Source organism: Anabrus simplex, chromosome 2, assembly GCF_040414725.1.
Source record: "Anabrus simplex isolate iqAnaSimp1 chromosome 2, ASM4041472v1, whole genome shotgun sequence".
NCBI classification, from domain to species: domain Eukaryota; kingdom Metazoa; phylum Arthropoda; class Insecta; order Orthoptera; family Tettigoniidae; genus Anabrus; species Anabrus simplex.
In genome coordinates this window covers 121,414,219-121,431,335 of record NC_090266.1, presented here as the reverse complement: position 1 = coordinate 121,431,335, position 17,117 = coordinate 121,414,219, and the positions used below count along the sequence as shown (strand labels likewise).

Genomic DNA, 17,117 nt, shown 5'->3' with positions numbered 1-17,117 from the left:
TTTATAGGAGTGTGGAAAGAAAGTAGGTATTGAAACCGTGCGAAGAGCACTGCGAAGGAATGAGTTCTTTCGGAGAAGAGCTAGTAGGAAAACACACATTGATGCAGTAAATAAAAACAAGCGGCTAGAGTTTGCAAAAACCGACGTACGCACACCCAGTGCTTGGAGGAAGGATGTCTTATTTGCTTATGAGTTAAAGTTCAACGTCTTCGGGTCCGATGGAAAGTACATTGGCGTGGCGGAAACGTCACGAGGAACTGAGAACAAGCAACGGTAAAAAAATGTTGGAGGAAGTGCAATGGTGTAGGGATGTGTAGCATCGAACGGGGTTGGTGCACTGAGTTTCATTGAAGATACTTTGACAAAAAAAATGGTTATTTCGCTATCCTGAAAAACAATTTGCGGAACAACTTGGTATACAGTGTACTTCCAAGTTCTACCAAGATAACGACCCCAAGCACAAGTCGTAACTTGTCAGGGAGTGGCTGCTGTACAAGTGCCCGAAGGTTCTGAAACTCCACCACAATCGCTCGACCGGAAGACCATCGAGAATGTGTGGAGTTGAATGAAGGCAGCTCTGCAATTGCGGCGGCCAAGTTCGTTCAGAGACTTGAAGAGAAGACTGCTACAAGAATGGGCGGCATTAAACCCTGATTATATCAAAGTTATCGCCAGTATGCCGAATCGGCTGGAATAGATCCTAAAACATCAAGGTGAACCTACAAAGTACTGAATGTGTAACAGTGTTGTGAATTATGCGAGTTTATGTTGCTTTTTGTATAGTGGCCGAATATATTTGAGGTGGCACTGGAATTATTGTTTTTATTTAATGTACGACAGAGGGCATATTATTGACTGTCGGAAGAATTTTAATTACATCACAATGTTTGTAGAACGTGTTACTACGTTTTATTACATGTTTCGTTGTATTATACGTTATCATTATCATTATCATTATAGTAGGCTGGTTGAATCCTCAAATAGCACCACCAAAGGCTATGCAGTTATAGGGAAACTGCAAAAACCAGTGGCAGAGCCCAAATGAGGCGTATTAGGCAAGATGAGGAGTGAGGTAGTTTGCCATTGCTTTCCTCACTGGACCAGAAGGTGCCACTGCAGCACAACTGATCCTATGAGCAACACCTTTCATAACACTCAGACACCAGTTGTGCTCGAAATGTCATTACTCAGCACCACCCATACCCCAGCAGCTTCCATATTGTCACAGCCATGGATGGGAGAATATTTAACCATAGAAACATCTTAATCAGTTCTCGAGAAAATTGGTGTTGGGAGTGACTTCTGAGTGCGTGACGGGATAGGCCACATCTCCTGGACGACGAACACATGTGACGTTGCCTTGGTTACTTCTCCTTCATCTTCAGGGTTGGCCATAATCTTCGCCCAAAGGTTACCCGTTTCCTTTTCCCATCCGGAATTCTTGTGATCGCGACTGTACAATTGTTTCCAGTGTAACGACCGAAACTAGGAACCCAATTAGACTGTGGCCTAAAAGCTCAGGAAAATTATTCTATATTCATCGTTTCGTAGTTAAATCACATGTGTACCCCGTGCTTTTCTACTAGATTTATAGCTTTGAAAGAATTAGCAATCTGCGTTCTTGTCGCTTAAATAAGTCTAATTATGCTCCATTTGACTGTCCAATTTTCTGTAAAATTTGTTGGAACCTCATAACGAACCAATTTTGGCGAATGCTGCTGCCGCATCCTATTTTGGAACTTGAATGCCAGCTGGTGTTTGCATCGAACCAACGTCTCCCCCGTCGTACCGTTCTGTAGTAAACAGCATGACTCCATGTCCCCTGTACTTCAACACTGTACGTCACGAGCGATGTCCGGAAAAGGACTTTTTCACTTTTGGCCATGGTTACACTTGAACTCTTGTTTTCAGTGCCGTGGTTGATTAGTTTGCTCATCACGTTCAGAAACTAGATTAACAGGTCGAATGGCTTGAGTCCAAGTGTGTCTCACTTTCTCCAGAGATCTGATAAGTCTGCTTTGAATGTTATATATATTTCTCTGTTGCGGCTATGTTCAATGTGTATATTTGACATTGGCCTTTAGTTACAAAAATGGGAAAGAGGAAGGAAGGAAAGAAAGAAAGGAGGATACCTTAATTTTCTATTTCTTTAGGATTTCGGTCCTTCAGTAACAAGGTATTGAATTATGAATTACTATATTAAGAAAGACCAGCAAGATAAACAGAAGATATGCCTATTGTGGAAATTTATCGGATGTAATTTCCGCATGAATCTCTCGTCAAAATGAGCCAGGAAATATGTTGTTTGTTGTTTGAGTCATCCGTCCAAAGACTGGTTTGATGCAGCTTTCCATGCCACCCTATCCTGTGCTAAACTTCATTTCTACGTAACTATTGCATCCTACATCTGCTCTAATCTGCTTGTCATATTCATATCTTGGTCTGCCCCTACCGTTTCTACCACCTACACTTCCTTCAAAAACCAACTGAGTAAGTCCTGGGTGTCTTAAGATGTGTCCTATCATCCTATCTCTTCTCGTCAAATTTAGCCAAATCGATCTACTCTCACCAGTTCGATTCAGTATATTTTCATTCGTGATTCGATCTATCCATCTCACCTTCAGCATTCTTCTATAGCACCACATTTCAAAAGTTTCTATTCTTTTTTTTTCTGAGCTAATTATCATCCATGCTTTACATACATACAATGTCGCCTCCGTAGCGTAACTGTTAGTGTTATTAGCTGCCGTCCTCGGAGGCCCGGGTTCGATTCCCGGTACTGCCAGAAATTTAATAATGGCAGGAGGGCTGGTATGTGGTTGGAATGGTACATGGAGCTCACCTCCAATGGGGGGTGTGCCTGAAAAGAGCTGCGCCACCTCGGGGTGAGGACACGAGTTTACTGTCCGTACAATGCCACGCTCCACACGAAAGTCTTCAAAAACATCTTTCTAATTCCTATATCAATGTTTGAAGTGAGCAAATTTCTTTTCTTAAGAAAGCTCTTCCTTGCTTGTGCCAGCCTGCATGTTATGTCGTCCTTACTTCTGCCATCGTTAGTTATTTTACTACCCAAGTAACAATATTCATCCACTTCTTTTAAGACTTAATTTCCTAATCTAATATTTCCTGCATCACCTGCCTTCATTCGACTGCACTCCATTACTTTTGTTTTGGACTTATTTATTTTCATCTTGTACTCCTTACCCAAGACTTCGTCCATACCATTCAGCAGCTTCTCAGATTTATTTTCATCTTTTACTCCTTACCCAAGACTTCGTCCATACCATTCAGCAGCTTCTCGAGGTCCTCTGCAGTCTCAGATAAAGTAACAATATCATCGGCAAATCTCAAGGTTTTGATTTCCTCTCCTTGGATTGTGATTCCCTTTCCAAATTCCTCTTTGATTTCCTTTACTGCCTGTTCTATGTAAACATTGAAAAAGAGGGGGACAAACTGCAGCCTTGCCTCACTCCTTTCTAGATTGCTGCTTCTTTTTCAAAGCCCTCGATTCTTATCACTGCAGACTGATTTTTATACAGATTGTTGATAATTCTTCGTTCTCGGTATCTGATCCCAATCACCTTCAGAATCTTAAATAGTTTGGTCCAGTCAACATTATCGAATGACTTTTCTAGATCTACGAATGCCATGTATGTGGGCTTGTCCTTCTTGATTCGATCCTCTAAGATCAGACGTAAAGTCAGGATTGCTTCACGTGTTCCTACATTTCTTCTGAAGCCAAATTGATCTTCTCCCAACTCAGCTTCAACTTGTTTTTTCATTCTTCTGTAAATAATACCTGTTCAAATTTTGCAAGCATGAGATACTAAACTAATGCTGCGATAGTTTTCACACATGCCAGCACCGGCTTTCTTGGGAATAGGTATAAAAAACATTCTGCTGAAAATCGGATGGTACTTCTCCTGTCTCGTACATCTTACACACTAAATGGAATAACGTTGCCATGCTGGTTTCTCCTAAGGCAGTCAGTAATTCAGAGGGAATGTCATCAATTCCAGGTGCCTTGTTCCTATTTAGGTCACCCACAGCTCTGTCAAACTCTGACCTCAAAATTGGATCTCCCATTTCATCAGCATCAACAGCTTCTTCTTGTTCCAGAACCAAATTATCTGAATCTTCACCTTGATACAACTATTGGATATGTTCCTGCCATCTTTCTGCTTTGTCTTCTTTCCCTAGAAGTGGCTTTCCATCTGAGCTCTTAATATTCATACACCTAGATTTCCTTTCTCCAAAGGTTTCCTTGATTTTCCTGTATGCAGCATCTACCTTTTCTAGGACCATACAACCTTCGACACCCTTGCACTTCTCCTTCAGCCAGTCTTCCTTAGCTACCTTGCACTTTCTATCCAGTTCATTCTTTAATTGCCTGTATTCTTTTCTGCCCTCTTCATTTATAGCATTCTTGTATTTTCGTCGTTCATCAATCAGGTCTAGTATCTCCTGAGTTATCCACTGATTCTTAGTTGATCTTTTCTTCCCTCCCAACATGTCTATTATTTTACGCCAGAGAATTTCTTTTGTAGCGCTGACCTCAGTGGCACAGTCTTCCTGTTCCCAAGATAGCGGGTTAATTCCCCTGTGAGTTTGGTGGCATTTTAATGTGTTTAAATGCTACAACTCCGTATCGCTGGCTGCCGATACTATGACGAACTCCCTCAGAACAAAACGCCGGCAGCCTGCCGTCTCTTAAAACCAACAACAATTGAAGAGACGTTAAAAAACTTAACATGTTAGGTTACTTAGAAGACCCATGCTCTGGCGTATACGTCAGGAGATGCAGAGAAAGACGCGGAAGATTGCAGTTACTCTGTTATCTGATTTCGTGGAGGAAGCATAGAAGCTGCAAAGACCACATTGCTGTAAGTGGCTAGAAATTTGCTGGCTGAACGGTCTGAGCCAAAAACACATATGTATATTATTGTGTAAAGTGCATTTGTTTTCTTTTGATTGGTAGGGATATGAACCTTCTCTTCACCGTTATCAGCGAATTGTCTCATCACTGGTTCCGTTCACCATATTACGTTTACTGGTGAACTACTGTGTAAAAATTAGTGTTTCTCAGTCATACTATAATTCTAAACCCCTGATCAATGGTGAATATGTAATTATCTCAGGACTGAGCGAGTTGGCTGTGCGTTTAGGGCTCGCAGCTGCGAGCTTGCATTCGGAAGAAAGTGGTTTCGAACCCCACTGTCGGCGCCTTGAAGATGGTTTTCCGTGGTTTCCCATTTTCAACCAGGTTGTACCTTAAGGCCATGGCCACTTCCCACTCCTAGCCCTTTACTATCCCATCGTCGCCATAAAACTACTTGCCACAGCAAGTAGTGGAGACCCGCAGAGCAATGTGTAACATGCTCTGCGACGAAGGGTAGCAGGGGTATAATTTAGTCATGTTATATAGCATTACTTTTGGTACCAGTGGAGACAGAATTCTTTAGTTCCAAGTACCAAAACATTGCTAGTAAATTTACTACAAAGATTATTTATATAGAGTCCATCTACAAGGGAACTGTTTGGGTTGGACTAGACAGAAGGGAATGCCGTAAAGTCAATTGTGCAGTGATTGGTTACTGGAGAACAGTTACCTGATGACGTAGAATGACCTAGCGTGTGTTCTATAGTGATGTACCGATAGTTCTGTTTTTAATTTACAAAAAATATTTCATACTAAAAATGAGATCATGATGCTTGTTTGCAGGGGACATTGGCCCACTAAAAATGAGATTTGGATGATACGAGCAGACTTTCATGTTCTAGAAATGTACGTTGCTAACAAGTACAATATGTGAATATATCAAAATATTAGGGTGTTAATGTGTTTGTTTATAATGAAAGATAAAATATTGAGTCTGAAACACTAGCGACGATTAGGGACTGCGATTGGGAGGGGGGCAGTCGCCACACACACACACACACACTCTCTCTCTCTCTCTCTCTCTCTCTCTCTCTCTCTCTCTCTCTCTCTCTCTCTCTCTCTTTGTGGAGAAAAAAATTACGTTTTTATTCCATTTTAGCCGCCTGAAACTAGGAATTATTAAAAAAAAATGTACAAACCTTGCTGTATTTTCAGATAATTCTTTCCTTTAATTTCTTTAATTATTAAGGAAAATGCTTAAACGCACAAAATGTCGTTCGTCGGCGGGGCTAACCGAATTCTACAGCGCCACAGCAAGTAGTGGAGACGCGCAGAGCAATGTGTTGCATGTTCTGCGACGAAGGGTAACAGGGCTATAATTTTGCCAAAGTCACCCGCTTGCTGCGCTCATTTGTTAGTCTGGCAATCTCACTCAGTCACTGTGTCTGTTCGGTTCCATCTAGTGTTACTTTGTTAGTGTGTATTCAAATACAAATTACTTTTAAATTATATAATCACGCCGTACTTTTATTTAATTGTAATACATGCGCAATTCTTGTTCCTTTGGTGAGCATGAGAAAATTACCGTACAATTGTATGGCCTTTTTTTTTCAATGTTGATGTCTACCCCCTTCCCCCTGCTATATCCCCTAGACCCAGGTACTTTTTGTTGTCTGTACATTTGTCTCCCCCCACTTCTTATTCCCAATCGCCGCTACTGGTTCGAAATCTTGGTCGTATTATATATAACGAGTATGCTGTTAATGTAACCTTTGATTAGATCGATTCCTGTTCAGAATTACTTATTTTTGTCATGCTGTGGACGGTCTACGTAACAGCGCCAATTGTGTAGCGATGTTCTCATTTATTATCTACAACCCAAACAGTTCCTTGTTAAAATATGCAGGCTTGTGTATAATTCTTATTGTATAGAGTACAGGACAGTAGACGCTTGTGCTTTATTATGAACATTTTTTATTAAGTAAACGTCTAATTATTCAGGCTGTGGTTCTACGAAATTTCGTACTTTAACCTATTTTTTAGAATTGTTTGAAAAGTGTGTCGGTTGAGAGGAACTTCATTGCGCCTCAGCGTAGACATACTCTATTAGTGATTAGGACAAAATATGTCGTGCGTTCTTAAGTTTGAATGAATAGCTGTATCGAAGTCACAAAATATAAGACGTTTCACGAAGTCATGTCTGACAAAGTTTTGATAATAGAAGGTCCTACTTGTTAAAAACATGCATCGTGGAAAGTTGATTTCTCATCACTGAGACATAACGGTGCAGGAAGAAGAGAGTACATTCATGTTCCAGCGACGAAGGTTTGAACTCGAGCTCTCAAGTGTGAATTGGCCGTTTGACGCCCTGCTATCCGAGGTAAACTAGGAAAGAACTGGTCATCTCCACATTTCAGTAGTTTCTAACGTTGGAAGTCCCGTGACGACTCTCGGTCACAGACTCTGGAATTTACTCACAGGAATTCTCCTATGAATGTTTCGACGACGTATGACCAGATTCACTGCCAGATACTTCATGCTGGGAGGAAGCTGATTATTCCACCAGAGGTACAGGAACAGTAAGAGTGGTTAATTGCATTTTTGTTGCATTCTCAAGAAATGCTATGATTGCGCTCTTGGATAAGTGGACTTAAATCATATGGGGTAGTTCTAATCGTAGACTGAGCGGGAGATCCGATCCTACTAATACCGAGGTCCGGCTCTCTGGTTGATTGGACAAGGTAATAGTCTTCGGTTCTGAGGGCTCCGGGTTCGATTTCCAGCCGGGTCGAGGATTTCAACCGGGTTTTAATCCTTTCGCTCGGGGCTGGGTGTTCTCGTTCTTCTTAATACAAATTTTCATTTGCATACAACGCATCACATTACAACCACCACAAGAAATACGAAATAGTGAATACCTAGGTACATCCCGTCATAGGTTTGGTATCAGAGACGGCATCAAGCCGTAAAACTGGGCTGAATCCATGCAAAATTCGTCCCCGTCTAGTTGGAAGAAGAGTTACTGTTGTTTAAACATTTCAGGGACTTAGAGATTTTCCAGCGGGCTTCATTGAATCATATTCCTATGTGGTTTAAGGTTGAAAATAGTTTTAAATTTATAGCAAGGCTAAGATTCTTCGATATAGATAAAGGTACTGAATTATATCAGAATTTGTATGCTTAAAGAATCTCTGGAATAATTCGCGTGATCCTGTAGGCGTAGATGAAAGTTGGACCAAAATCTTTGATGAAAGATACTGATGCCCGACATTATAGTCCTTAAGGTGAACAGTCATTCAGTACATCGTTTCCCTACCAGGTACAAATGCATTTGTAGGAAGGTTGTTCTTGCAAGTAAACAGAATTTAGATACTAGAAAACTCACGTTTAAAAGTAAAAATTCCAAAAGCCTTAATGGTGACAGTCTAATTCCCAGCAAATTTGTGATCAGTTATTGAATTTTATTAAGTGTTACCCCCATTTATTAAAGACAATACCTTCGTCTGAAAGGCATAATAAGTTGTAGAATCACTTTGTCTTCTGTTACGAGTCTGAATAACTTGCGTATTAAAATTCTGGGTTGGATACTTCTCTCATTTAAAAGTAGAAACTGAAATTCGTTTTGATGAACCGGTATAATTTTCCAGCATACTTGAATATTTTGTAGCGTTCCCCCACTTATTATTAGCATCATCTGAAAACTGTAAGGAAATGTAACGTTATTTTTTTCTCTAAGAGTCGGAATAAATTATGCAATAATACAATACAATACACTACATCAGTTGTATTTTAATTACATAACAATTCTGCAGTCTGAAACATATTTCAGGTATATGGGTAAATGTCGTCCTTTGGCCAAAAATAAATTTAGTCACCCTAATTTTAAACGACCCGTATGTGGCGTATTGTATCATTCTTGTTAAAATGTTTTTAAGTAAAATATTAATGCACATAATTAAAAAAATTGGTATTGATATAACGACATCTGTGTTGACCTAAATTCCAAGTTTCGTGACTGGAAATTGTCAACACTGCTTATAAGTGTGTTATGCCTTACCGTGGACGGAGCACGTGTTTCTAGACTAATGTTTTTATTCATTTTTGTGTCATGTATCTCTTGTTTGTCGCAATCTAAACTACCCAAGGAATTACTGTGTTTTAAAAACACGATTATCTTTTAGGGGGAAATAAGGCGGAAATATTTGAAACTTACCGTGTCGAGCTGGAGATAACCGAATATGTAATCACTTACTGGCAAGTTGTAGAATACGGGGCTTCCTGTCGTATAATATATACCATTCGGAATCTTCGTTTTTAATTTAACGTTATGAAAAGTGGTGGGGCTGTCCCCAATTTGAAGTCCTTAGTGTGCATTGATTTTGTGCAGAAGGAACATGTAGGAGTGTTCGAGCTCTTCACCTCCAAGGTGCCTCATTATATATGTATTTATAGTTAGTCGCTGACCGAGCTCGATAGCTGCAGTCGCTTAAGTGCGACCAGTATCCAGTATTCGGGAGATAGTAGGTTCGAACCCCACTGTCGGCAGCCCTGAAAATGGTTTTCCGTGGTTTCCCAATTTCACACCAGGCAAATGCTGGGGCTGTACCCTAGTTGAGGCCACGGCCGCTTCCTTCCCACTCCTAGCCCTTCCCTGTCCCATCGTCGCTATAAGACCTGTGTCGGTGCGACGTAAAGCAACTGGCAAAAAAAAAAAAAAAAAAAAAAAAAAAGTTAGTCGCTGCATCGAAGAGAGAGACTTGCTTTCTTAGTTACTTCTTCTTACAGTTGTAGAGGAGAAAACAGGAGTCATCTTCGGGTATCGGTGGTTAATGTTTGGAAAAGTGATCACAGAACGGAATTCAATTTTAAAAATGTAGAATAATATTATGGCCTCCGTAAAAAGTTGTATAGTTAAACTGTCATGTCTTGAAAATAATATTGATTGATAAATGTGATTGAGTTAAATTTAAATAGCAGGTACTTTCTGCTTGCAAATCGAGGGTATGACCTTCGTTTTCCCTTTTAAATTGTATGTGTTACTATACTCTGCGGAATATCTCACCTTTTAGGAAATTTTCTCTTAACTGATCTGAAGTCCCAAAAATTCAGAACCTTTAAAACCAGACGAAATCCCGCAGATAACCTGGAATCTTGTGCAGAATTATTTAAAGTTTCTAATATTTGCCAAATAAGCGACATATTTCCTGCAATCTTGTTGGAATCAATATTGGAGTCCGAAGTTTCGCATAGTTTCTGTTGTAATCTTCATTCACCTAGAGATTCTACATCTAACATTATTACGAAATGGCCAATATCAAAGTTTTTGCAAGAAAAACATTCGTGCAGTTTTCTCAATGTACCGCTGTTGGTATTGTAAAGATTTGTCTTAGCGGCATCAATCCGAGAAATGAGTTCTTAGGCTCTGTGGTTCTAACGGATTTTAATTTGTAACTCATTTTGATTTAGCTTGTTAAACTCGCAGCTGTACACGCCCCACAGCTGGCCCACTGCTGGAGGGATTCCTGTCAGCCGATCTTGTGCGTTTCATCCATGCCCAACGATCGTGACGTGCTTGGTGCAAATGGAGTCCGCAAATAGCTCGTTAGTGATGGAAACAAGGTAGATAACGTTTAGAACTGTGGCAGGTGTGAAAACGGTAGGCAGTCCGTTCGTTAGAAGTGAGTACTTATTCAAGCTTAAGCCGTCATTCGTTATGTCTTCGAAAAAAAAGTGTAGTTCGTTACTGTTACAGTAACACAGTTTTCTTGCTTGTTCCATGTACTTTCTTCACTCAGTGGCTAATGTTCTATCCACCTCTATAACCTAGTGTATAAAGACGAGTTTAATGATAGATCTAGGAAGCCCTAGCTGAGCGTTTTGATACTGGATCCTGGCAGTTTTCGGCTGCCAGACTACATTTCCTGAATGGGTGATATGCTTTTTATTATTTTACCCTATGTCTGTCTGTTAGGTCATCAGCCCAGAGGCTGGTTGGATCCTCGAACAGCACCACCCAAAGTCTATACAGTTATAGGAAAACCACAAAAACCAATGGCAGCATAAAAATGAGGCGTACTAGGCAAGACGAGGAGTGAGGTAGTTTGCCATTGCTTTCCTCACTGGGCCAGACAGTGCTATTGTAGCACAATTGACCCTATGAACAACACATTTCATGGCACTGACACACTGGTTGTGCTCTGAATGCCATTGTTCAGCACCACCCGTACCCCAGCAGCTTCCATATTGTCACAGCCATGAATGAGACTGGGACTTCAGTGGAAGCTACACTTTGCTCTGGTCTGTAATAAGGGAACATTAATTGAAGTTCATTATTTGAAGAGAAAATAGAACCATATATACAACTGCCTTAGACATGATCGTACGATACATTTCCATCTGACCAAAAAGTTCGAGTAAGGTACGTTACATCTTTTCTATTGCACTGAGTTAATGATAGAATAAAATTATCTCCACTAAATAAAGTAAACTTATTTCATTCTGTGAAACAGTGATATACCGTACATTTATTATGTTGACCTGCGGATCATTAGATTAAGCAATATGACTCGAAAAAAGAATTGCCAGAAAGCTTATAATTATCTAAAATAGATAAATGCTATCTCCTTACAGGTTGTGAAGACTCCTGGAGGAATAGAAGGTAAAGGCTTCCACTTTTCGTAATCTTTACGCTACGTGAGAGAGTGAGTGAATAGGCCATGCGCCTCAGTTGAAGTCTCGTTTCTAAATGTCTCGACATTCTAACTGCGAATCATACCCACATCCTTTTGGGCGAACAAAGCACCCTTGTACTAACTGGGTTTATCCGCTACCTTATAAATGACATGTATATTTAACATGAGATTTTCCTGAGATTTTCCTTCGAAAATCTTCCTACTAGGTAGGAAACGTCGTGTACTGTCCTCTTCACAGTTCTGTATTGCAGATTTTTCTTGTTACGTGGCGATCGCTGTACTATCTTATCGTTTATCGTAGATGTGACAAGCTGTTAGAACTGTGATTAGATAGGATGATTCAAGGTTAGAATACAGCTGAGTATGCTGTTCTGCAGCTGTTTAATATACGCAAGTCGGCGAGCATCAGCCTGTTCCCAGCGCAGCTGAAGACTGCTTCCCAACGCAGCAGAAGACTACTGTACTAATATTTCTGTAGTTCTTGGTACGGTATAACGTATTACAGTGCATGCTAATGTAATTGTTAGTAGTTTATTGGTCAGAAGCTCTTTAATATACGCAAGTCGGCGAGCATCAGCCTGTTCGCAGCGCAGCAGAGGACTACTTACATTAATATTTCTGGAGTTCGTGGTACGGTATCGTATAACCTCTTACAATACATATTAGTGTGATTGTTAGTAGTTTGCTGCTCAGAAATAGTTTTGAAATCCTGCCGTTTCCCTCGCAGCTACTCTGACATATTCCCTCGGTTTGTTCATGAGAATTCTTTTGTTATAGATAATGTATGCTGTATTTATTCAGGCAGTGTTGCTTGCGCGTGAGAAACAGGAAATGTAATGAGTGTAGTGAATGTAGCGGTCTCAAATCACGATAAACATTTTCTTTCTCTTGAAATTCGAGCATGTTCAGCTTTTAATAACGAGCAAGTAACTAATTAGGCCTATACGTATAAGATGATGGTGTTTATTGAAAAGAGCCGAACGTTCCTCTGGGAAATAACTATATTTCCAAGGAATACTCGCGTATTAGAATCCTCCTGAAAAATAGGGTGCATTTCACATTCTTTTTACTTGGCAACAGAGTGCGTCACTGAAATAAAATCTTGTGCGGCAAAAGATAACTACTCTCTCAACATGTCCACATATTTAGATATTATCTACCTTGCATCCTTACAGATAATTACCTATTCAAAATGGCGGCTGTGTAGTGTACACTGTTTAACTGTTTCTCAGATAATTTACAGAAATAACATTTTTCGGCGATTGATTCTTCTCGGTATTCACTGGGGTTTCGGCTACAGGTTGTTCTAGAATAATTGAAATGTATAAATCTATTTCTACAAGGTATTTTTAGGAAGACAATTCTTGTTTTGAATTTGCATTCATAAAATAGTAAAGCACTAATTCCAGAATATGTTGTTGTTGTTCTTCACAAAATACAAATGTATGCAAACTTTCATTTCAAGATCTTAAAAATGATGGGCACTATTCAGGAAACTATTCTGAAAACTTAATATTTGGGAATGGGCGTAGGTGAGAGGTATTACTTGAAAGGCCTCAAAACCTGTGACAGTCGTGCACACTTCGTGCACTGATTAAAAGAGAACATTTCAAGTTAGGTCTTAAAAAATAAACTAAAAACATGCCATGCTTTGACCCTCAAAGGTGTAGGTCACCCATTAATGGAAAGTGATTAACTGGTTGAGAACCTCATGGAGAATAGAGGGTAGTACTGGTAGTACCTGAATGTTCTGTGGTCTTTTAGAGGAAGGAACTGTCTAGGTGGAGCCACTTCGTACATTCATCTACCGAGGGAAGGTAAGAGTTGCAAATTACGTCCTATTAAATTTGTCGCTTCTTGGAAATTATTGAGGAGTTATTCTCAGCTAGTTCTGGAATTTCTATAACAAGTTGAACTTTTCACTTGGTAAATATTTTTCAAATTAATTTTAGCGAACGATTAATTTAAGAAATGTAAACCATACATTTGATTGAATCACTTCATGTATTTATTTATTTATTTATTTATTTATTTATTTATTTATTTATTTATTTATTTATTTATTTATTTATAATGGGATTGCTGTTGTGTACTATTAATTGCCCAAATAACTTCAAATGATTAAGCATTAAATGTACCATGAATGTTAAACCCCTGGAATTAAATATCTCTCAACACACTCGACAAACTTCACTGACTTTGACAGGGTTGAGGATATTACTTATGTGGCAACAAGCGTCCTATGAGATTTACCGTAGTGGTATCGTAATCGATATGTTGTTTCAAATGAGACGATGTCGGTGTTGTTGTACTGTCGATAAAAATGAACACATGTTGTCAGGGGGAGAAGAGCTAATTTAAATTAGTCGATCGATCGAGAAAATGTGACCCAAGATAAACCATATTTAATACTTCGGATAAAAAAAAATGCCGTGCACACTTTAAAGCCTCACCGATTTTTCTGCAGATTTCTTCAAGCGTTGCACTTAAGTTAACATAACTTCCTACTACTAATAATACCTAATTGTGTTTTATACAATTAAAGCAATATAACTAACATGTAGGACCTCATTACAACCGGTATCCTGATTTATTACGAGCCGCAGCCTTCTGGTGAGCCATTGTCAGATGAGAAATAACAAAGCGACAGTCACAGTGCCATCACCAGTTAGCAGCCGTTCGTCTGCATAATAATAATAATAATAATAATAATTATAATAAGAGGACCACCCATCTCAGGGTTTTGATTTCCTGTCCTTGGGATTGGGATTCCCTTTTCAAATTCCTCTTTGATTTCCTTTATCACATGTTCTATATAAACATTGAAAAAGAGGGTAGCTAACTGCAGCCTGCCCTCGTTCCTTTGTGGATTGCTGCTGCTTTTAAAAAGTCTTATCATTGCAGACTGATTTTTATACAGATTCGGTATCTCGGTATCTGAACCCTATCACCTCCAATCAACCTTATGGAATGCCTTTTCTAGATTTACGAACTCCTTGTACGTGGGCTTGTTCTTCTTAATTTGGTCCTCTAAGATCAGACATAAAGGCAGGATTGCTTCGCGTGTTTCTACATTTCTTCTGAAGCCAAACTGATCTTCTGCCAACTCAACTTCAACTTCCATTCTTTAGTAAATAATACGTGTTAAAGTTTTCCAAGCGCGGAATACTAAACTAAACTAGCCCTTGTCAGCCCGTGAACATCATTCTTTTTTTTAATCGGATGGCACTTCTATATCAACCATCTTACGTACGAAATGGAATAACCTCACCATGCCGTTTTCTCCTAAGACAGTAATTCTGTGGGTGTATCATCAATTCCCAGGTGGTTCTTCCTATTGAAGTCTCTCAGTGCCCTGTCGAATTCTGACCTCAAAGTTGGGTCTCCCATTTCATCAGCATTAACAGCCTCTTCCTGTTCCAGCATCTTTTCTACTTCTTTCCAGTGATAGAATTGTTCAATATGTTCCCGCCATTCCTGCCATCTTTCTGCCTTTTCTTCTTTCCTAGTAGTGTTTTTTCCCTGAGCTACTAATATTCATCCACCTGGTTTTCCTTTCTCAAAAGGTTTCCTTGAATATTGTATATGCATCATCTACCTTTCCTACAACCATAAAACACTCAACATCCTTGCTTCTCTCTTTTAGAAATTCTTCCTTAGCTGTCTTACACTTCCTCTCTACTTCATTCTTTAGTCGCATTTATTTTCCACCTTCATTATTATTATTATTATTATTATTGTATACATGCATTTGGCCCTCTAAGGAGCACGTAGAACCATTATTTAGCATTGGTATTCTTGATCTTGTTCTTCTTATCTTCCCAAAATTTCCTCATCCTTTCACTATGGGCCTGTCGTCTTTCTTCCATCCACGCATTTTTCATTTTCAAATTTCTTGCCGTCGGTTTCTTAGGCGCAAACTTGTGGGCGTTGATCTTTTGTCCATAGCCCTTGTGGTTTCCAGTGGGTCAATGTCAACTTCTGCGAGATCTTCTTGGGTGTCTACTAGCCAGCGCACTTTGGTTTGTTGTGTTCCATTGATAACGAAAAAGATTTTCTTGCTCAATCGTGAGTCATCCATTCGTGCTAAATGCCCGTAGCATTTCATAAGTTTTTTGCGTGCAAGTGAAGTGAAACGCTCAGTCAATGAATAGAGTTCCTCCGAGCTTTTCGCATCCAAATGCCATCTTCAAACGTGGGTCCGAATATTGCTCTCGTTCCATTTTCTCAATGTCTCTAATGTTGATGTTTAATTGATGATGTTTCGATTGCGTAGAGTGCCTCTGGAAGAACAACAGTGTTGTAGTGTCGGAGTTCGGCCTTGGTGCAAAGTGATTTCTTATTGTAAACGTTCCAGGTGATTGTATAGGCTTTACGTAATTTTTCAGCGCGGTTTTCTGTTGGCTTCTCTTTCGTTTGCCAGTGCTCCGGATAACTTCACCTAAGTACTTAAACTGTTTTACTAGTGTGACGCTCTCTCTCTCTCTTCGAATATTTTGAAATTAACATCCACTAGGAGTGGAACGTGAAGCATTGAAAGCAGCCGTTTGAAGTAACGAATTGTCGCGAGCGCGTATTTTAGACAAGTTAAATGCATTTAATGTGTTAAGTTGTACAGTGTACACAGAGTAAAGGCCGTTCTTTGTTACTTTTTTCTTTCAGTTTTATCGGCGGCTACGAGCCAATGTGAGAGTTCTCGACCGTCAAATCGTCTCACTCGTGCATAGGCGGTGGGGGGGGGGAGGTTGATCGTTAGGTTTCCAATTTCGGATTACAATAGTGTTTCTCGCTCTTGTAGCACAGCGCGCTTTTAGACATGCTCTGCATTAGGACTCGCTAGCGAGAGTTGAGTGGTACCTGACAACGGCAAATATAGCGGCTATTCTGAATGTTTATCTCTGTCCTTGTTATGGATCATCAGACCATAAACTGCCTTGATGCAGCCCTCCGTGACCTATCTTGCGCTAACACCTTCATATCTGCATAACTATTGCATCCTATATCTTCTTTAATCTGTTTGTCATTATCATGACTTTGCATCCTCGTACAATTCGTACCCATTATACTTCTCTATAAAACAAACTGTAAGTCCTGGGAGTCTGGAGATGCGTCCTATCAATCTCTAGTCTGATCAAATTTTGCCAAATCGGTCTCCCCTGAACAGTTTTATCCAGTAGAGGTCTACCTCTTCGTGATCCGATCCTTTCATCTCACTTCGTTCTTCTGTAGCAAAACATTTCAAAGAATTCCATTATATTTCTTCTTGCCCGTGTTCTGTTATTCCCTTTGATAAAAAGCTGCACTCCTCACAGAAGCCTTCTAGAATAGTATGTTTGAAGTGTGAAAATTTATTTTTCTTAAGAAAGCCCTTCCTTGTTTTGGGCTACTCGACATTTCATGCTCTCCGTATTCTCCCATCATTGCATTTCAACTAGTTACTTCTTCACCGGGCGAATTGGCCGTGCTGTTAGGGGTGCGCAGCTGTGAGCTTGCATCCAGGAGATAGTGGGCTCGAACCCCACTGTCGGCACCCCTGAAAATGA

At 39.8% G+C, this 17,117-nt stretch overlaps 1 protein-coding gene across 6 annotated transcripts in view; it reads left to right on the top strand.

Moving 5' to 3' along the window:
* The window catches only part of Spec2 (CDC42 small effector protein Spec2), a 485,439-nt gene that overhangs the window by 407,607 nt on the left and 60,715 nt on the right, over nucleotides 1-17,117 (top strand). The window contains exon 1 of one of the 6 annotated variants that reach the window (XM_067140344.2): nucleotides 11,922-12,058. The exons of 4 other annotated variants lie outside the window; for them this stretch is intronic. The gene's annotated coding sequence lies outside the window, so the exon portion shown is untranslated. One more of the 6 variants, XM_067140346.2, reaches the window with a different exon arrangement.